The sequence below is a fragment of the Zophobas morio genome, unplaced genomic scaffold, assembly GCF_036711695.1.
Source record: "Zophobas morio isolate AGI-343-1 ecotype UQ-CSIRO unplaced genomic scaffold, CSIRO_AGI_Zmor_V1 ptg000108l, whole genome shotgun sequence".
NCBI classification, from domain to species: domain Eukaryota; kingdom Metazoa; phylum Arthropoda; class Insecta; order Coleoptera; family Tenebrionidae; genus Zophobas; species Zophobas morio.
The window spans coordinates 4,670,342-4,689,868 of NW_026972213.1; the positions used below are offsets into that span (position 1 = coordinate 4,670,342).

The 19,527-nt window shown below is 33.2% G+C and overlaps 2 pseudogenes; both read right to left on the minus strand.

Annotated features, from left to right (window-relative positions):
* Positions 1 to 828: 828 nt before the first annotated feature.
* LOC135144707 (uncharacterized) lies at positions 829 to 4,080 on the minus strand (annotated as a pseudogene).
* A 6,705-nt stretch (positions 4,081 to 10,785) lies between these two features.
* LOC135144708 (uncharacterized) lies at positions 10,786 to 17,110 on the minus strand (annotated as a pseudogene).
* Between the last annotated feature and the right edge of the window lie 2,417 nt (positions 17,111 to 19,527).

Genomic DNA, 19,527 nt, shown 5'->3' on the forward strand with positions numbered 1-19,527 from the left:
AGCGGCGAAACCGCGATGGCCTTATGAACGAGTTATTTGTACTATTTTTTCTACCGCGCACATTTTTTCGCAAAATTTAATTGAAATTTGCATTTTTTTTAAATCTGGGGAATTTTGTCGTGGTTGGTCTGACACTATCCACGAAATATTTGAGGTTCGAATTTTCACAACAATAGCTGTAATTCGAATCAATTCGAGTATTTGTAAGTTAAAATCGGTTAAAATGTCTTGTGAAGAAGTTACGCGTCCGGAAATACGGGAAATTTTAAGTTTACATTTGCCATTGACATTTACCTGACATTTCTCGTTATGGCTACCAATCTTACCGATCTAAATTACACCAGATCTATTAAAGAACGCCTTTCCGCTATTAACGAACTGCTGTGACGTCATTTGCGTGCTTTAATAGGTCTATTAGAAAACCAAAAAACGTGGGCGGTAGAAAAAAAATGTTTTAGAACATAGTCTACAACTTTCCCACTGAACAACTTAAAAAGGGATAACCGCTCAAATTTTAACGCGGTATTTCGTTTTGTCCGTCACTTAAAAAAGTCGAGTATTTTTTAATTCCACTGAAAAATTTCAAGACAAAGAATTTTCCACATATCCAATCCACCATTTAATCTCTGCTACTTCTTGTTAATTAGGTTAATACTTAGAAAAATATATACTTATTTATTTCTGTAATAAATATATACATGTGTGACACTTATCAGAGCCGTATATAGTGTATAAAAAAAGCAATGTCAGTTGATAAAACAACAGTATCAACTTACTCAAATTCTTAAAAATACTAAATTAATTAAACATGAATTGTTGAACAAAAATCTACAAACTAAGCCTAGTCTCTTCAATTGTCAATTCTTCCAAAGTGCGATTGACTTGTTCCAAGATTTGTGCACGTTCCAAAATAATATCATTAATTTGAACACTTTTTCTATTGTACTCACTTAAAGACTTCTTTAACTGCTCATTATTAGAGTTGTGCACTTTTTTGCTTGACTTGTCAGTTGCATCCCGTTCGAGCGAGTTTCGTACTTTCTCTAAATACTGTTCGTTTTTAATAAACATTTCAAACTCGAATTTCTTCAACTTATTCTCATAATCCAAAACATCCATTTTCAGAATCGTTAACTGTAAATACACAATTTGAGCACTTTTGTACCAGTCACCCAAATTTTCAGCTAATTGAACGTATTGGGGAACCACTTCTTTCTGTAGAAGCATATTAACTCGATTGAATGTGTTCGTTATTTTAATTCGTTCTAGAATATGGAACTGTTGGTCATTGTGCGACAGAGAATGCTTATAATTAATTCGCAACATACATTGCCACGAATCTTTTAAGCGCTGCACTTCAGTCCTTGCTCTCTCAGACGCTCTGGATTTCACAGGACATTTCAAAAGATGGCTAGACGTGTCCCACTCAGATTGTAAAGTATTGTCGATCACATGGCTCCGGTTCAGTTGTCTAATTTTTTGGACAGTTTGAGAAATAAAATATTCGCTGAGTTTTTTCAGTTCGTCGACGTAAGTAATTGGCGGAATGTCATTTAATCTAAATGAAGCTAGACATTGCGAGGATTCTAAAAAATATGTCGTCATCTTAAGTATAGTTTTCTTTTCTAGTAGACAGTCGCAAAATTGATTGACCTCCTTCAGTTCCTTATTGATATATTGCACGAAATTCTCGACGCAGTTAATGAAGTGGCGACAAGACAACGAATACTTCTCGATTTGTTTTGTCCACTTGACGCCTGTATTATATGCATTTCTTGCCTGTGTTGTATCAATTTCAATCGAAATCACGTTACCAAATTTGTTGAAATTAGGAAGGCTTTGCTCCAAGACCACCGTGACGTTGTTACTTGCTTTATCAAAAAGAAACAAAGGTTCTTTTTCTGTAGTCTCCGGATAGCTCCTCGCTTTACTACTTTCTCGAACGATGTTGCTAAACAAATTCGACTTGAAAAGCAAAATTTGATTTTCTGGCCATACCTCCGTTTGTTCGTTAATATAATTCTGCAAATCAGTATAATTCTCCTCTGGATGAATATGCACCTTGATCAATTGCGCTTTGTTGACGTAGAAAATATTCATAGTTTTTCTGAACATGATAGTGACTTTTGTGAAGAATTTCTCGAATGTCCAAATATTCTTGGTCTCTGCCAGAAGTGAAGTCGACTAATTATTTTCTTCAGCCCGGGGTCAACTGGCAACTTTCGGTTTACCGGAGGGCTAACTGTGCGCTGTAATAAGAATAATTTTACATTAGTAATTTAAAAATCACAAATATCAGTACACTAAATGAAATGCACTTGGAAAAGTGAGATGATAAAGAATACAAAAAATTTATACACGGCCTACGATTTAGGGACAACTTTGAAATTTTTTGAATAACGGCAAAATTATAAGTTTAAATTTTTAACACAAGATGAAAAAATACTATAAAATTGTGTCTGTCGTTACGTGAGGAACTCATTAAAAAGTCTTCAAGTTGGCGTTGGGTAAGTCGTCTCGTTTGCTGTTAATGATATCTCATGTTTTACACAAATTTTTCTATAGTTGCTTTAAAAAAATCAGTGTTCATAATATGGAAAAATTGGTAAATAATACTAGAGTTAAATAAGAGTCATCACTCACCACAAATCAACAGATTCCTTGAAATATAACAACGTACTAAGAAAAAAATAAACAAATTAACAGTAAAAGCAACTGTAGGCCTTGAGAAAACAACTTGTTCGATCACTGTTATGAAGGAAGACTAAGACAGCACCGATGGTTTAAGATGGCCCTATTGGCGGGGGTTGGTGGAGGGGTAGTTTTGGGATAATGTCCTCTAATGCCTGATAATAATAAGCTTACTTCTTAAAAATTCATACCTGGATAATTGCTTTTGCTTTAAATTTGAAAAGGGTCGTTGTAGTATTTATGGTCCCAGCAAACTTGAAATGGAAAAACCCCTATTAGCAAATGCCCCGTCATAAATATACAGTTAGAAATTACCATCTGACCAGTTTTAAACAAACAAATTTATCTCATTCAAAATCGAAATATGAGGGGTGTCGTAAAATTCTATTTTTGTATATTACTGTTGGTAATTTAATTCTGAAAATTTTAAAATTATTTATGTTACAGAAAGTGGCCAGCCGCAAGGCATAAGTAGCGAAACACCTGTACACCTACATAATCTGCTGAGGTAACAAGCAGACCCTACAACTGATTATAAACAAATCCATCAAATTGTTGGTGGTAATGATTAGCCAAATTTTGATTAGCGTTTTATCGTCTATATGATATTCCTAATATATGAACAAAATTTGACAACTATCGGTGCAGTATTTTCGGAGATTATGTATCTAATAAAAATTGATACAGACGGCAAGCAGACAGACAGATGCATAGTCAAACAGACAGACGGAAATGAGAGATTAATTTTTTCGTACTCGTGGAGTTATGAAGTGCCGAGAAAACACTTCGTTCGATGGACTCGATTACTAAACTACTGTATAATTATAGATATAGATATTTTGTCAAAATTGGGGAAAAACTAGTTTTGTAGTTTCCAAAATAATTTACAGAATTTACTCATACATATAAGTATTGTAATGAACTCCTTTTAGGTCTTTTTAAGTATTTTATAAGGTTTTTTATATTCTTATATTGTTTATTTAAAATTAAATTTGCAACGCGTAAATGATATGGTTGTAATAATTTAACACTGCGAAACTTCGGAAGAAAATGAAGAGAAAAGAAAAAAAACATTGCTCCCACTTATTGAAAACTGGAAAACAGAATCTCATAAACCGATTTTTAGTAGGTATTACAAAATTACTACGGCACGGGTTGTACCGAATTCGTTCTTGCACCTTATTGTCATTACAGTTTCAAAGTACCGATAGGTATAAGGAGAATTTATTAATCCTGTTAAAACATAGATTAACGCTGTATAGAAAGGTATTGTTGACAAATTTCCAAGAAAGACATTACCGACAAATTTTCAGAAAAGATTTTACCCACAAATTTCCAAGAAAGACATTTATAAAACTGCAAAATAGCTGTCGTTTCGTTCCCAGCCATCTCGACTGCGACAAGTTTACAAGCGTCTTTAGCTAAGCCGTCATAAAAATTAATGAAAGTCCATAGACGCCTGAGGCAGACTCCGCACAACAGTTCTTATCAAAGTATATCTACCGTTAGGATCCTTTAAATTATCGATTCTAGTTTCAGTTAACTAATTAATAGGTATTAATTTTAGTGAATCCTTGGTTGCTATTAAAATATTTAATTAAAAAAACACAATTAGACCAAAACGTCGGTGTATGTACGTACTTTAACTACTGAACAAAAAATCTGCACAAACTTTAAATCGCTACAGACTAATTTAGATTTGAGAAAAATGACTAGTTACGTTATGTTATTTTTGACACTTATCAAAAATTGTTATCGCTAGTTTCTCATAGAAGTTTTTATTTTTAAGTTAATATTTTGTGTGATAATGGAACACTTAAGTGAAAATGATAATGAGTGCTAAAAGTATTTGTCGAATTTTATACAGACTACATATATATGCATTGAAAAAGGCCCTGCACAGTTTCACTTTTTCCAAATCGGGATATCAAAAAGGAATAGAAATTCGATAGAGAGATAGAGAGACAGACAGAAAGTGGAATGCCAACAAGAAAAATGATCCAGAAAGAGAGAGAAGCTTTAAGGGTTCTCCACACAGTCATTAATAAAAGATGCCAAAATAAAATGCCGACCCATTTTGCGCCTTCTTTAACAGTTAAAGAGATCATGACATAAAAATGTTTAAGGAAGCGTTTTGTATTTTCAAAAAAACGTAGCAATTTTTAAAATTAAAAATAAAATGCCTAAAACAAGAGTCGATTTTGAGCGAAAACTATTACACGGTGTACTTTTAAAAAATATGGAGGTGATAGAGAATTTTTTTCTACTTTAGGCGCCGTTTTTAGTTTTCTTCTAAAATTTTACTTCTTTTAGTTATGCTAAAAAAAACTGCAATGCATTTGGGGAAATTTTGGTAAGTTCTGTAGTTAAATTTTGAACAATTATACTGGAAAATATAAATCCAAATACTATAATATGTAAGTAATAACACTAGTTTACAAGGTTTTATATCCAAAGACAAAAATAGTTGAATCTAAAGAATTTGGGTTCGGGAAATTCAAATCTCAAAACAGGAAAAATCCATCACGTCAGGTTTTTGAGAGGGTACAGGTGAACTGGGCACCAAGCCTAATCCGTCATAAAATAAACACGCCAATTCGGCACCAGCAATTTCAGGTAATTTTAAAAACTACCCTTTGACGATAGGCCAACTCGACACCAACCACCCGCTTCAGGTAGTTCATGAATGAACCGGTAGTAGCAGCTTATGTATATATATAGACCAGTATATATATTAAAATTCAATCTATACACATCTCAGCAGTGATAAAAACACGTAGGGTTCGAAAAGCCGAATTGTTTTTAGAAGAAAAATTGCATCAGCTTAAAAACGGCATCTTAACAGACTACGAATTCGTCAAACTCGTATCGCACAGATACAAAATTTGTAATTATTAATAATAAAATTAATTGTATATAATAATAAAATAAATCATTGTATCTAAGTATTTTGCATTTAACAAAAAGTATTTCATCTAGTTTTCAATTATTACACAGACCAGCAACAAAAAACGTGTCTAAACTTTGACAGGCTGTTGGACTACTAGATTTATGGACATTGATAACGGAAAAAAATTCCAGCACGTTTAAATCCTCCCCCCCCCCCCTCCACAAAAAAAGAATAAGTTCAATAAAATTAAACAGAAACCTTACCTAGCCTTGGCGTGTAGAGAAATGACTTATTTGATAAAGTTTAGTACGTTAATTACAGGAAAAATACTAACAAAATTCTATCACGTCTAAAAAAAGAGATATTGTTTAAATAACATAAAAATAAGCTTTTAACAGGAAATATTTGTACAATTCATTAAATTAAAACAATTGTTCCAAAATATCTTTTATTCCTTAAAATCATACATAGGTAAATGACTTTACCTACATATACATATAGCAGTGTTTCTTTTATTTCAAAAAACTTTACAGAAACGAAACTAAACAATGGTATGGTATCACATTATAGGATTTCAACAAAACAATGTTTATTAACAAGAATCCTCGAGTCATCGCTTAGATTTTTAAACACTAATCACGAGAAAAAGCTATTTAAAACATTCTATCACCTACAAATTTTAAAAAACAAAAAATTAAGGAAACAAAGTAAAAAATAAAATCGGTCCTGTTAACAGAAAAATCACCTCATCCAATAAATTTTTGTATGCAGATTATGAAAAAAAATCTATTACAGTATTTCTATAATATTCTTTCAGGGATGTTGCGAATATTCGCATCCGCATCCGCAAATGCGGAGCTTCCGCATTGATTTGGACATCCGCATCCGCATCCGCAATAATAATCAATGCGCAACTCATGCGGATGCGGATGTAAATGTGGTGCAAGTCGCGACAAGAAAGAAATTAGTTGGAGCCGACGAGTGACGCATAGCGTGCACTCGTGATGCATTGACCAATAGGAAGACAAGAATTCTACTTTCGGTGTTCCGTTTCGCACATCAGAACGTGTTTAGTCGGGGTTGCGCGAATTGTGAACGTTTTGTTTTTGTGTTATTGGACAAGTGAATCTACAATGGCACCAACGATGCAAAGTGAGATTTGGACTTATTTTAAACCAGATGATGATCGAAATAAAGCTCAGTGTATAATATGTAATAAAACATATTCTCGCAAGGGTCGTACCACTTCGTCTTTGAAAAATCATCTGATTAATCGTACCGAATTAAAATTTTTATCTGGAATAGCACGCAGATTTTTATCGCCTCCACCAGCTAGTGTTCCCAGTGAACATTTATTTAGTAGTGCAGGATTAATTTATGAACCTCTGAGAAATAGACTCGAATCTGAAAAGGCCGCAATATTACTTTTTATTAAATATAATTCAACAATTTTTAAATTTTCGTACTAAAAATTTGTTTATTAAATAAAAATATTAAAAACCCTCATTTTTTTAACTGATTTCTGTACATATACTAAGTTTCTTAAAAAAAAACTTCAGATCCGCATCCGCATCCGCATCCGCATCCGCGGATGTGAGCTCCCAAAAATCCGCATCCGCGGATGTTGAAAAATCTGCATCCGCAACATTCCTATTCTTATACTACTTAAAAATTTCAGTTTTAATCTTGTTTTACAAATAAACTTTACGTGAAAGCGACAAACAGATATCATAAACGTAATCAATGCTAAAAAAACTACCCAAGACAGTCATCAGAACAAAAAAAAAAAATTCAAAAGTTAAATTTGCAAGCTTGTGTTATTTATTTGCACATAACGATTTGACCAGAGGGAAGGTATCTCGGGGAGTGGGCGGATTAACTCTTGTTACCATACCTGCTGCTGTAGTGCCGAGTTCACCCATCTTTATTTGGGTCTCGGTGCCGAGTTGGCCTATCATAACTACCCGCAAAATTTACCTGCGATTAGTTGGTGCCCAGTTGGCGTCCGCCCTTTTGAGATATAGTGAACCAAGAGTTATAAGGTTATATGGCCATCATAAAATCATCCCACTGTGTTGAAGTTAAGTTGTTTACACTAGAAAAGGTTTTAGGGTCGTAAATAACGTGTCCACTGCAGCTCGATCGGCTCTTGTGGTTTTGTTCAGGGGCGGCTTTCACTAAATATGAAAATCCACCACTCCACTATTTCTGTACTACCTACAGCCGCTGAGGGTTCCGAAATAACCACTCGCTTTGAAAGCCGGCCCTGTTAAATATGAGCAAGAAATGTTTAGAAGATGATTTATTGCCAACCGGTAAGCTTAGTGCGAACCACACAAAGGGGGTATTTATTTGCGGTCAACTACTTTTATGATGGCCATATAACCTTATAGCTCTTGGTTCACTATATGTATTTATATAAACATACCCCGTATTTCTTTTCAATTTCATACAACTCTTGTAATTTTTTGATTTTTAAATATGAACATATAGTTATTTGAGCAAACTTGTATCATTTTAAAAGATTATTTACGTAAATAAATGACATGAGTGTCAATTTTTCAAGCTATTAGATTGTAATCAATAAGTATGATTTTTTTCGCCTGTTTTATTGAATATTTTTTAAGTATTGATTTTAGAATACTGGTTGCTTTTGATTTTTCTACCGGAAGTGATAATAAAAATGTGAGATCGGCATCACAAAGATCTTTTAAAATGATACAAATTTGCTCAAAGAACTACAGGTTTATCTTTAACAATGAAGAAGTTACAGGGATTGTATCAAATAAAAGCAAGACCCAGTATATATTATAAACATTATGACTGAACATTAAAAATGATTAACACTAGCGTTTCTTTTATTGACAGTACTGTCAGTTTCACTTTACATACCAACAGTAATCCCCTAATATATTTTCGTCTCAAAAACCTTGATAACTTTTTTTACGCATATTTGAAACAGGCCTTCCCGCTTTAGATGGTATAATTTTACCACAAACGTAACAAAACTGATTTGCACTTACTTTGCATGATCTCGATGACATTTTTTATGCGATGATGGTGCATTAACATGAATCAGTTTAACACTAACGTGGAGGTAAATGCAAAGTTCATTATTTTGGATTTATGAAAAAACTTGACGTGATAAGGATTATCCGTCTTTGCACTTGTATATTAATTGTTGTATTTTTGGATATGAAAAAACGTTTTAATTTCTAAACTAGTGATAATCAATAGTATGGATCAGTGGCGGCTCGTGAAGTTTTCTTCAGAGGAGGCTCAAATTTGAAAACCAATACTTTTTATATCCTTCATTATCTGAATAATTTTTTTGTCATGCTCACGGAAAGAACACTATAGATAAACTGTTGCATCGATTAGTCTTTTCAAAATTGCCCTATTTTCACCAACTTTCTCGTTATAGTTCTCAATATCCCTCTTATGAGCGGAATCTAAAGTAGTAGAAGAAAATGTGTGTTCCTGTGATTTTTCATGCCTTTACACTGCACATGAGACTGACTTATTTTCGTTGCTCATTCTCGTTAAGTATAAGTAATATTAATATGCCGATAATACCAGCTGTTTTTAACGATCAGAAATAAAACGCAAATAAATGATATAAAAAACACCTTAGGCTTTACGTACGTACTAAAGCCTAAACACCATTCACCACTGAATAGGGAGCACGCGAAACCACCTCAATGTTTTTCCAATTTACACCCGATCGCGCGAGTTAATAAGAAAGAGATAAAATAATCCGTGCGACTTGATCTGAAAAGAGATGCACTAGCCGGAGGCTAGCGGCCTGAAGCGGCACCACGATGAACATTTTAGCCAATGCAGTGCTGAATGACTATGCGTCAAGGTTGCGGTCTCAATAGTAAGATGCATTCTCGGCGGAGGCTAGCTTCTACGGCTGAAGCCAAACGCGGAGTGGTGTGAATTATGATTTAAGGGCGCAAATATAATTTTTTTCGATATTTTAACCTGATATATGATGAAAGTAAATTAAATCAAACAAAATATTCTGAATAGTAACTAATAATAAATGTCTATAAAAATACAAATTCTTTCATCGAAAAAATTAGAGGAAGCTCAGCTCCAAAAAACAGAGGAGGCTCAGCCTCCCCTGCCTCCTCTGAGGAGCCGCCACTGGTATGGATAATAAAAACGAAGAAATCAATAAAATCAAATTAATAATAATAAAATGAAAATAATAAGAAAAAAGAAAACACCCCTTTAGCGCAGAAAATTCAACAATTCGTATTTATTGCCAACAAAAAACTTAATATTTGTCTATAAAACTTTTTTCAATATATTTCGGAGTTGCTAATTTCGACTCCAACGCGAGTCAATAATTTCTGGTAGCATGGCATTTAAATAAAATGTTTCTAATTCAATTGCCATATGTTTATACCAGAAGTCATCATTTCTTTCAATCAAAAAATATTCTAATAAATCTACGTCAATGTAGATGATAAAATAACATAATTTTCTGCATTATAGGGTCTAAGAACGCGGTAAGGAGCATTCAGGTAGTGGGACATTTTCCGAGGGGTAAAAGGACGCAACTCCTATTTTTTTAGGTCATGTGCGCAATACGGACTCCCCCAGTTATATATGCAGTTGACCCTGCACCTGATTCATATAGTTGTGGTTAGGGTTCAAAATAATTGTAAGATCTGCATTTATTGTACAATAATTTTACTACTTTTAACGGTATTTCCGGTGTTAGTTCTGTCCTTCATTTTGCACACATTTCTAAAATTGCTTGCAGTTAACCGAATTGCCCTTTCTTTACTCCATTCATTACACATTCGGTGACCACAAGTAGCTTTTACACTACAACTTTACCACTGATCAACTTAAAAAGAGATAACCGCTCAAATTTTAACGCTGTATTTTGTTTTGTCCGTCACTTAAAAAAGTCGAGTATTTTTTAATCCCATTGAAAAATTTCAAGACAAAGAATTTTCCAAATGTCTAATCCACCATTTAATCTCTGATACTTCTTGTTAATTAGGTTAATACTTAGAAAAATATATACTAATTTATTTCTGTAATAAATATATACATGTGTGACACTTATCAGAGCCGTATATAGTGTATAAAAAAAACAATGTCAGCTGATAAAACAACAGTATCAACTTACTCAAATTCTTAAAACTACTAAATTAATTAAACATGAATTGTTGAACAAAAACCTACAAACTAAGCCTAGTCTCTTCAATTGTCAATTCTTCCAAAGTGCGATTGACTTGTTCCAAGATTTGTGCACGTTCCAAAATAATATCATTAATTTGAACACTTTTTCTATTGTACTCACATAAAGACTTCTTTAACTGCTCATTATTAGAGTTGTGCATTTTCTTGCTTGACTTGTCAGTTGCATCCCGTTCGACCGAGTTTCGTACTTGCTCTAAGTACTGTTCGTTTTTAATAAACATTTCAAATTCGAATTTCTTCAACTTCTCCTCATAATCCAAAACATCCATTTTCAGAATCGTTAACTGTAAATACACAATTTGAGCACTTTTGTACCAGTCACCCAAATTTTCAGCTAATTGAACGTATTGGGGAACCACTTCTTTCTGTAGAAGCATATTAACTCGATTGAAGGTGTTCGTGATTTTAATTCGTTCTAAAATATGGAACTGTTGATCATTGTGCGACAGAGAATGCTTATAATTAATTCGCAACATACATTGCCACGAATCTCTTAAGCGCTGCACTTCAGTCCTTGCTCTCTCAGAAGCTCTGGATTTCACAGGACATTTCAAAAGATGGCTAGACGTGTCCCACTCAGATTGTAAAGTATTGTCGATCACATGGCTCCGGTTCAGTTGTCTAATTTTTTGGACAGTTTGAGAAATAAAATATTCGCTGAGTTTTTTCAGTTCATCGACGTAAGTAATTGGCGGAATGTTATTTAATCTAAATGAAGCCAGACATTGCGAGGATTCTAAAAAATATGTCGTCATCTTAAGTATAGTATTTTTTTCTAGTAGACAATCGCAAAACTGTTTAACCTCCTTCAGTTCCTTATTGATATATTGCACGAAATTTTCGACGCAGTTAATGAAGTGGCGACAAGACAACGAATACTTCTCGATTTGTTTTGTCCACTTGACGCCTGTATTATATGCATTTCTTGCCTGTGCTGTATCAATTTCAATCGAAATCACATTACTGAATTTGCTGAACTTAGGAAGGCTTTGCTCCAAGACCACCGTGACGTTGTTATTTGCTTTATCAAAAAGAAACAAAGGTTCTTCTTCTGTAGCCTCCGGATAGCTCCTCGCTTTACTATTTTCTCGAACGATGTTGGTAAACAAATTCGACTTGAAAAGCAAAATTTGATTTTCTGGCCATACATCCGTTTGTTCGTTGATATAGTTCTGCAAATCAGTATAATTCTCCTCTGGATGAATATGCACCTTGATCAATTGCGCTTTGTTGATGTAGAAAATATTTACAGTTTTTCTGAACATGGCAGTGACTTTTGTGAAGAATTTCTCGAATGTCCAAATATTCTTGGTCTCTGCCAGAAGTGAAGTCGACTAATTATTTTCTTCAGTCCGGGGTCAACTGGCAACTTTCGGTTTACCGGAGGGCTAACTGTGCGCTGTAACTGTAATAAGAATAATTTTACATTAGTAATTTAAAAATCACAAATATCAGTACACTAAATGAAATGCACTTGGAAAAGTGAGATGATAAAGAATACAAAAAATTTATACACGGCCTACGATTTAGGGACAACTTTGAAATTTTTAGAATAACGGCAAAATTATAAGTTTAAATTTTTAACACAAGATGAAAAAATACTATAAAATTGTTTCTGTCGTTACGTGAGGAAGTCATTAAAAAGTCTTCAAGTTGGCGTTGGGTAAGTTGTCTCGTTTGTTGTTAATGATATCTCATATTTTCCACAAATTTTTCTATAGTTGCTTTAAAAAAATCAGTGTTCATAAAATGGAAAAATTGGCAAATAATACTAGAGTTAAATAAGAGTCCTCACTCACCACAAATCTGCAGATTCCTTGAAATATAACAACGTACTAAGAAAAAAATAAACAAATTAACAGTAAAAGCAACTGTAGGCCTTGAGAAAACAGCACACAACTTGTTCGATCACTGTTATGAAGGAAGACTAAGACAGCACCGATGGTTTAAGATGGTCCTATTGGCGGGGGTTGGTGGAGGGGTAGTTTTGGGATAATGCCCTCTAATGCCTGACAATAATGAGCCTATTTCTTAAAAATTCATACCTGGATAATTGCTTTTGCTTTAAATTTGAAAAGGGTCGTTGTAGTATATATGGTCCCCGCAAACTTGAAATGGAAAAACCCCTATTAGTAAATGTCCCGTCATAAATATACAGTTAGAAATTACCATCTGACCAGTTTTAAGCAAACAAATTTATCTCATTCAAAATCGAAGTATGAGGGGTGTCGTAAAATTCTATGTTTGTATATTACTGTTGGTAATTTAATTCTGAAAATTTTAAAATTATTTATGTTAAAGAAAGTGGGCAGCCGCAAGGCCTAAGTACCGAAACACCTGTACACCTACATAATCTGCTGAGGTAACAAGCAGACCCCACGACTGATTATTGTAAACAAATCCATCAAATTGTTGGTGGTAATGATTAGCCAAATTTTGATTAGCGTTTTATCGTCTACATGATATTCCTAATATATATGAACAAAATTTGACAACTATCGGTGCAGTATTTTCGGAGATTATGTATCTAATAAAAATTGATACAGACGGCAAGCATACATACAGATAGATAGACAAACAGACAGACGGAAATGGGAGACTAATTTTTTCGTACTCGTGGGGTTATCAAGTGCCGAGAAAACACTTCGTTCGATGGACTCGATTACTAAACTACTGTATAACTATAGATATAGATATTTTGTCAAAATTGGAGAAAAACTAGTTTTGTTGTTTCCATAATAATTTACAGAATTTACTCATATAAGTATTGTAATGAACTCCTTTTAGGTCTGTTTAAGTATTTTATAGGATTTTTTATATTCTTATATTGTTTATTTAAAATTAAATTTGCAACGCGTAAATGATATGGTTGTAATTATTTAACACTGCGAAACTTCGGAAGAAAATGATGAGAAAAGAAAAAAACATTGCTCCCACTTATTGAAAACTGGAAAACAGAATCTCATAAACCGATTTTTAGTGCGTATTACAAAATTACTACGGCAGGGGTTGTACCGAATTCGTTCTTACACCTTATTGTCATTACAGTTTCAAAGTACCGATAAGGAGAATTTATTAATCCTGTTAAATTTATTACTAGAAAAAAGAAGCGGACAAGTTTACAAGCGCCTTTAGTTAAGCCCTCATAATAATTAATGAAAGTCCATAAACGCCTGAGGCAGACTCCGCACAACAGTTCTTATCAAAGTATATCTACCGTTAGAATCCTTTAAATTATCGATTCTAGTTTCAGTTAACTAATTAATAGGTATTAATTTTAGTGAAACCTTGGTTGCTATTAAAATATTTTATTAAAAAAACACAATTAGACCAAAACGTCGGTGTATGTATGTACGTACTTTAACTACTGAACAAAAAATCTGCACAAAAATCGCTACAGACCAATTTAGAATTGAGAAAAATGCCTGGTTACGTTATGTTATTTTTGACACTTATCAAAAATTGTTATCGCTAGTTTCTCATAGTATAGAAGTTTTTATTTTTAAGTTAATATTTTGTGTGATAATGGAACACTTAACTGAAAATGAAAATGAGTGCTAAAAGTGTTTGTCGAATTTTATACAGACTACATATATATGCATTGAAAAAGGCCCTGCACAGTTTCACTTTTTCCAAATCGGGATATCAAAAAGGAATAGGAATTCGATAGAGAGATAGAGAGACAGACAGGAAGTGGAATGCCAACAAGAAAAATGATCCAGAAAGAGAGAGAAGCTTTAAGGGTTCTCCACACAGTCATTAATAAAAGATGCCAAAATAAAATGCCGACCCATTTTGCGCCTTCTTTAACAGTTAAAGAGATCATGACATAAAAATGTTTAAGGAAGCGTTTTGTATTTTCAAAAAAACGTAGCAATTTTTAAAATTAAAAATAAAATGCCTAAAACAAGAGTCGATTTTGAGCGAAAACTATTACACGGTGTACTTTTAAAAAATATGGAGGTGATAGAGAATTTTTTTCTACTTTAGGCGCCGTTTTTAGTTTTCTTCTAAAATTTTACTTCTTTTAGTTATGCTAAAAAAAACTGCAATGCATTTGGGGAAATTTTGGTAAGTTCTGCAGTTAAATTTTGAACAATTATACTGGAAAATATAAATCTAAATACTATAATATGTAAGTAATAACACTAGTTTACAAGGTTTTATATCCAAAGACAAAAATAGTTGAATCTAAAGAATTTGGGTTCGGGAAATTCAAATCTCAAAACAGGAAAAATCCATCACGTCAGGTTTTTGAGATATGTATTTATATAAACATACCCCGTATTTCTTTTCAATTTCATACAACTCTTTAACTTTTTTATTTTTAAATATGAACATATAGTTATTTGAGCAAACTTGTATCATTTTAAAAGATCATTTACGTAAATAAATGACATGAGTGTCAATTTTTCAAGCTATTAGATTGTCATCAATAAGTATGATTTTTTCGCCTGTTTTATTGAATATTTTTTAAGTATTGATTTTAGAATACTGGTTGCTTTTGATTTTTCTACCGAAAGTGATAATAAAAATGTGAGGTTGGCATCACAAAGATCTTTTAAAATGATACAAATTTGTTCAATGAACTACAGGTTTATCTTTAAGAATGAAGAAGTTACAGGGGTTGTATCAAATAAAAGCAAGACCCAGTATATATTATAAACATTATGACTGAAAATTAAAAATGATTAACACTAGCGTTTCTTTTATTGACAGTACTGTCAGTTTCCCTTTACATACCAACAGTAATCCCCTAATATATTTTCGTCTCAAAAACCTTGATACCTTTTTTTACGCATATTTGAAACAGGCCTTCCCGCTTTAGATGGCATAATTTTACCACAAACGTAACAAAACTGATTTGCACTTACTTTGCATGATCTCGATGACATTTTTTATGCGACGATGGTGCATTAACATGAATCAGTTTAACACTAACGTGAAGGTAAATGTAAAGTTCATTATTTTGGATTTATGAAAAAATCTGACGTGATAAGGATTATCCGTTTTTGCACTTGTTATCAGTAAGTAATTTAGAAGTAAAAAATAATTGTTGTATTTTTGGGTATGAAAAAAAGTTTTAAATTGTAAACTAGTGATAATCAATAGTATGGGTAATAAAAACGAAGCAATCAATAAAATCAGATTAATAATAATAAAATGAAAATAATAAGAAAAAAGAAAAGACCCCTTTCGCGCAGAAAATTCAACAATTCGTACTTATTGTCAAAAAAAACTTAACATTTGTCTATAAAACTTTTTTCAATATATTTCGGAGTTGCTAATTTCGACTCCAACGCGAGTCAGTAATTTCTGGTAGCATGGCATTTAAATAAAATGTTTCTAATTCAATTGCCATATGTTTATACCAGAAGTCATCATTTCTTTCAATCAAAAAATATTCTAAATCTACGTCAATGTAGACGATAAAATAACACAATTTTCTGCACTATAGGGTCTAAGAACGCGGTAAGGAGCATTCAGGTAGTGGGACATTTTCCGAGGGGTTAAAGGGCGCAACTCCTATTTTTTTAGGTCATGTGCGCAATTCTGACTCCCCCAGTTATATGCAGTTGACCCTGCACCTGATACATATAGTTGTGGTTAGGGTTCAAAATAATTGTAAGATCTGCATTTATTGTACAATAATTTTTACTACTTTTAACGGTATTTGCGGTGTTAGTTCTGTCCCTCATTTTGCACACCTTTCCAAAATTGCTTGCAGTTAACCGAATTGCCCTTTCTTTACTCCATTCATTACACATTCGGTGACCACAAGTAGCTTTTACGATAACGTTTACTTACTTTGTAACAATTTTATTAATAAATTCGATTTTTTTCTTTCATACACTTTAGGTAATATATCTGGAGTTTGTGTTTGTTCATCATCGACGATATTATTTTTGCCGTAATCGGAATCCGCACTTTGAATACGCATCTTTTTAATATGTTTTATTTTTTATTAATCTTTTTTCCGCAAACGCCTTCGTATATACATCAACATTGGATTACCCAAAAAATGTTTTAAATAACTGAACTAAGAACGTATTATAACTTATGACGCAGCAAAGCATCGCCCTTGACATAGTCTGTTTCGGAACTCCGTTCACTTAAGCCATAAACCGGGGTGGTTGTAAATCAACAATAATCCCCCACTAATACCATTTCTACCGAGCTTCTTTTGCTAAAGAAAGCGCTCTTCCTTTCTTTTCGCAGGTAAGCGTTGAATCTAAGGGTGTCCTTGTCCTTTAGTATAGGGCAAATGAGTTCAAGCAAACAACCGTAGTGCACTTTCAGCATGGTTGTAATTAAGATATAGCGATTTACTCAGCGATTAGAGCAGTAACGTTAAAACTGTTGAAGCACTGCATTTCTATGTATACTGTGTGTATAAAAAAAATGTAAGAGGAACTGAAATAGCAATTTTTAAAGGCGACCGGCTACCGGCGACCGAGGGTTGAGAAACCCTGGAATCTGTCAATGTTTAGAAGGGTTTATTTAAGCGAACGGAGTTCTGAAACAGACTATACGACCCTCGTGCAGAAAATTGTATTTTTTTCCTCCCACAAATTTACTAACGATAGAACTATAGTATTCCAGAGCATTGTTGTCCACGTCGAAAAGTAAACTAGACGACAAATTTGCTGTATTTAAAACTTGTTTGTAAGGTTCGTATAAAACCTTAGAAAGCTATGACTAGACATGAAGCTATCTGTTGTCCTTCTCTACGTCAAGGGGAGTAGTATAAAGCTATCCTTGTGTGATCAGTGATCAGCACATCTTTATCTTTGTTATATGCATTTCATCTGTATATGTCTATTTCACCTTCATCCTTGTACCGCACCAGATCAACAAATCGCTTTTGACAGATGTTTCTTCTAACCTGTCTTTCGAGTTCTTGTAATAAAAACAATGTTAGAATTTAGAACAAACATCCAAGGTTCCTTAATAGTGACTAGGTTGGTGCATACAGCGAGTATGTAGATAGACCTGCTACAGGGGAAGGGGCGGTTGTGACGTAAAAAGTACCTCGCTAGGTTTTTGGGATCTTGTTGTGAACTACCTTGACTGTGATTACGTCCTGGCTACAAAGGTTTTGTAAACACAATACCAGTTTCGGCAAAATTCCTATTGGAAAAAGTAACTAGATTTAAAATTAACCGGGTAGGAGGTACTTTCTACGTCATCAACATGTCTCTTCAAGGTCATGATATACCCTAACCTAATTAGAATTACTATAAAGAGATCTTGACAAAGATCCTATTTTAAGTGATGTAATCATAACGGATCACAATCGCTGCCCAATAATGTACTATTCCTTTCGTTATCTACTGCGAGTTATTTATAAAATCAAGCTGTCAACATCTTTTGTACGAAGTTAGTTCAGACATACTAAAATTTAAGCGCGCAAAATTTAAATAGTGATCAGGCAAGGATAGCTTCATTGTAATCCCTCTATGCACAAGAGAGATGTCGTCACAGGCTCTCCAAGGGAAAGAACACGGCGTGTTGGTATCTATTTATTATATGATCTAAGTATAAAACACTATTTGCGAAACTAGAAAATAAAATATCATTTGACTATCCACTTTTATGACAAATATTGGTTGTACAGTGTTCGTGATTGCCTAATATATGCTGCAGTCCATTTAAAATATCCTTTTTAAGATTTTCAGTTTTCTTATGCGAAATTTGATAGCACTTATAACAGCAGTTTTAAATTTTGGAATACTATTTTTAAGAACATTCTTAAGAGTGATATCTGCTTTCGTTGTGTTAACTATTTCTCTAATTGAGAACAATAATTACGAAGTATGTGATTTCTACATTCATTTTTTTTTCTATAAAATAATGTGCACCACATGGATTTGCAGCCCGAACTTTTTTTAATACGCTAGTATCCTCGTCGCCTATAATTCTCCTATAACATAAATTGTGAAGTTGCTCAGACTTACACAATACTTTCTAGAATTTTTCTGCACACTCTAGTCTAGAGTTTAAGCTAGCATTATATTTTCAAACTTAATCTTTATTTTTACCTGAAAACTCAAAGGATTAATGACATTACTAACTAGATACTCGTAATCCAATGACTTCAGGGAATACCTAATATTCTATAATGACTTCTGCGAAAGCTTAGATAAATATCAAATTTATTATTGTTACAATATTTCGTAGTGGTGTATTTATCTGACTGATAGATAATACTCCTACTAACTAGTCACGAATTTCACTAACTTTATAAAATTTTTTGTGATAATGTCAAAATTTCATATTGAACAACGTTGGGTTTATTTAATAAGCGACGCAATGTAATGTACGATAATATATAAAATCTGTTAAAAAAAGTAACAAACACTCGCATTGAGCCTAAAGTAGTGACGATAATTAGTGCAAATTTTAAAATCATTGTTTTTCTACAGTCACATATTTTTAATATGTGGGTGTTGAATGACGCGTGCAATTTAATAGGTAGATTACATATTACAAAACAGTGTAATGAAGTAATGTGAGAAAATATAATAGCGAACTAAATTTAGATGCCGGAAGAACGTATAATAAAAAAGAGAAAAATTTGAAATAAACAAGTGCCAAACATGATAAAGAAAATTAAACCGCAAAGTTATCGAGTTAAAAATTGTGTTTAAATTCTGCGAGAAAGAGGCGAATGCAAAAGTCTGTGGCTACCACCAGCTGTTGCTATTGTAAAGGGATAA